Source organism: Sceloporus undulatus, chromosome 3 (genome assembly GCF_019175285.1).
Source record: "Sceloporus undulatus isolate JIND9_A2432 ecotype Alabama chromosome 3, SceUnd_v1.1, whole genome shotgun sequence".
Taxonomy (NCBI): Eukaryota; Metazoa; Chordata; class Lepidosauria; order Squamata; family Phrynosomatidae; genus Sceloporus; species Sceloporus undulatus.
In genome coordinates, this window is record NC_056524.1 from 154,765,761 (window position 1) to 154,769,425 (window position 3,665).

Genomic DNA, 3,665 nt, shown 5'->3' on the forward strand with positions numbered 1-3,665 from the left:
GGTTGGAGAAGAAACAAAGTGGACTTAAATGGAATGTTTTATTGATGGGGGGGAAAGGCCTTAAAATCAAGACTGGGAAGGGAAAGAAGTGGACCTCAAAGGGGTGTTTCTTGGATGGGAACAGAAGGCGCTGTCCGCAGAAGTAAAAAGGCCCTTGGTTAACCCCCCCCCCCCAGCCTTGCATCATTCTGTTTGTACAATGTAGGCCAAAACTATGGGGACAGGATTGGGCTGGATCATGGCAGACCATATGTGGCTCAGGTGGTTCCAGACTGATCCTGGAGTAAAAGCACCTTAACGTGGGTCTAAACGACTTGCTGTTTGTTGTAGAGTTTCGATGAAACTCCATGGCAAACCCAGGCAGACCAGATGGCCTCTGCACCCGTTATGCCTCCATTGTGGCTAGTGAAAAGCCCCCCCCCCCTTGCCACCTCTGACATTGAAATAGGTCACCTGGTTGCACCCACTTGGTCAGGTGCCCTGTTTCTACGTCAGACACAGTGATGGGAAGTCTTCTCACTAGTTGCAATCAAGGAGTAAGGTAAGAGGTGTGTGGAGGTAGCGGGTCTGTGACGTGGTAACGGGTGGGCATGTAAATATCTACCTGTCCCCATCCCAGCCCATGGACCTAACCAGGTTGGCCCCCAGGCCAGGAAGGCATGAGCTTGGCCCATGCTTTCCTGGCCTGTCTGCTCAGCCCCGTAATCCAATATTTGGAGTTTACAGGTAGTAATGTTCTTAGTGTTTTTATCTTGTGAGAAGCCTTGGGGTCCTTTTTGGGAGATGGGCAGCATAAAAAATAAATACATAAATATTTTGGCTTTTTTTGTATTTAAACTACTTATGTAAACATAGCAAAACCTTTGCTTTTAAATTTGACGGTTGGATTGAGGACATGTCTACTGTAACATACAGGGAGAAAATACTTCTATTAAAAAATTGAGATGCACACTTACCTTTATGTCTGTGCAAGGTAGGAAGAGACTTTTCTGTCAAGATGTATTTGCTGAGGCATTTGACAACATCTGGAATGAAATGTTAACACAATAAATTAATGAAAACTAAATCAGCTCAGCCTCAATGAATTACTCCTGGCTTCACTCTCTTCCTCCCTTCTTTATCCTAGTCCATAAATCCAGCCCCCTTCAACCCTCTAGACACTTCCCCCCTGAGTTCTTCCCTTATCTCCAACTAAGATGTTTATCTTGCAAGCTTTTCATTTATCAGTGCTTAATAAAAGTTAAAAGTGCAACATTAATTAAAAATACAATAAAAGCACCTTTAATTTTGGAAAACTTTCTTTTTTTTAGATTTTAAATTTTTATTTTCAGAAATATATCATAAACAATATATACAAAATGCTTTGCCTTTACAGATGTCATCACTCATCATGTTTCACATTAATTCATCTGTGTAATATACATCACGTATTTCCAATAAGATAAAGACATATCAAGCAATCAACAATTTTTTTCATCTCATTGGCTATATCCGGTCTTGTAGAATTAATCATTTATATTTCTATAAGATATAGTACATTCCTTGATGCCTCTTTTATCTACAACCATATCCTATTATCGTACCCATTTATTTCATAAGAGACTTAAACCATTAAATCTTTTTTGATACTGAGTGTATTTTCCCAAAACTGTAGTACCAAAAGCCATTTCTCATTTAATTTGTCTTTACATTTATTGTTGATCAGAAATGTAAGTCTATCCATTTTTCTTAATTCTTGTAATTTTAATGTCCATTCCTCTAGAGTTGGTGAGTCACTGTTTTTCCAGTTTCTGGCTATGACCAATTTTGCTGCTGTCACTATGTACAATAATACCCTCCAGTCAGTATTTATTTTCTACTTCTTTTTTGAAGACAGATGTTATATTTTATAAAAAGAATTCTGGTAACATTTCAAATTGTATCTTAAATATTTTTTGAATGGTTAAATGTATTTCCTCCCAGACTAAGTATGAATTTACTCTAGGATACCCCAACAGTAAAGGTCAATAGTTTTTTTGTGGGTTTTTTGGACTATGTGGCCATGTTCTAGAAGAGTTTATTCCTGACATTTCGCCAGCATCTGTGACTGGTATCTTCATTTTCTGAAGATGCCATCCACAGATGCTGGCAAAACGTCAGGAATAAATTCTTCTAGAACATGGCCACATATCCCAAAAAACACACAAAAACAATGAATGCCAGCCATGAAAGCCTTTGACTTCACAGTAAAGATCAACTTTTGTTGCTTGTCAGGTACTTGAAACCAGCTATCGACTTCAGACTCATTTTGGTTGGTTCAACCCCTGCTCTCCTCCATAGAGTAAAGTACAATTCAACCATAGATTTCAGTGCCTTTCGGAGTACTTTACCTAGGATTGGGTTGCAGTACTGGACAACTAATTACCATTCAGTTCATTGGGACATGAACAAAAAGAAAGCATTCTTAGGATCCCACTGCTTGTGAACAGAAGACAAGGAGATTCAGTTGAGCAAGCCAATGAAATCTGTACTAAATATTGTGCTATCCCATTTCAAACAACCCACCAAAGTAAATACTTTATCTATTCACATATATTTATAGACATTTTAGTCAAAAAATTGACCTCCAAAACCTAGATTGACTTATCTGGGACAGAATTATACTTCAGTTTTTATCAAAAAAGGGACAATCTCTGAGAAGAGTGGCAAAAGATGAGAGCTTAGTCTATCCTGGGAGCATCTAAAAGAAGCACTAGCCCTCTCTACTCTGTCCACCATGGCACCACTTTTGAACTTTTTGAATGCCTGAATAGTAAAATGACTGTGGTAGCAACTCTTTTGTGATGCTCCTGCAAGGAGTGGAATTGGGCTTTGAAGTATTTGAATAAGGCATTTGTGTATGCCAGTTTTTCTGTTTTAAAATTAGTTATCACAGTAAAGTTAAAAGATATAATCACTGCTAACGTGATTGCCATTTGCTTTCCTTTTCACCCTTTTTGACGTGTGCATTTTCTTAGCCCCACCTGTGCCTGGTTGCCTACCCAACACATCACAGAGCTGCTATTAACAGGGATGTAGCCAAGGGGGGTAGTCTGTGGTGCCCGGACCCCCCTTCCGTTAGATACAATGAATGGTGTGTGCTGCTGCGCCACCATGCCCAAGCCCCATTATAATGGTGGCACTTAGTCTGCCCCCCCCCTTCCAAAAATCCTGGCTATGTCCCTGCCATTAATGATAGTTCCCTCATCCATCCAACCTTTACTGTGAGTACAAACATTATGCCTGTCAGAATTTGTCAGGTTCTTTGGTATTGTTGTACCTTTGCTTCATCCTTTAGATCCTTTGTCACATGCCCCTAAATTTTACTTTTACTTGATTTAAATTTTACTTGACAAATCCAGGTGTCATCTCAAAATCCACAATTCTGGCCCCAAAAACCTACCCTCGACCGATGCAGAAGATCAAGGTATACTCAATAAGTTAAAAGATATAATATCATTTCCTCCATATCAACAATGTTAGTTCATAGAATTGTATAGTTGGAAGAGACCGCAAGGGCCATCCAGTTCAACCCCATTCTGCCATGCAGGAACTCTCAATCAAAGCATTCTCAACAGATGGCCATCCAGCCTCTGTTTAAAAACCTCTAAGGAAGGAGACTTCACTACACTCCGAGAGAGTTTGTT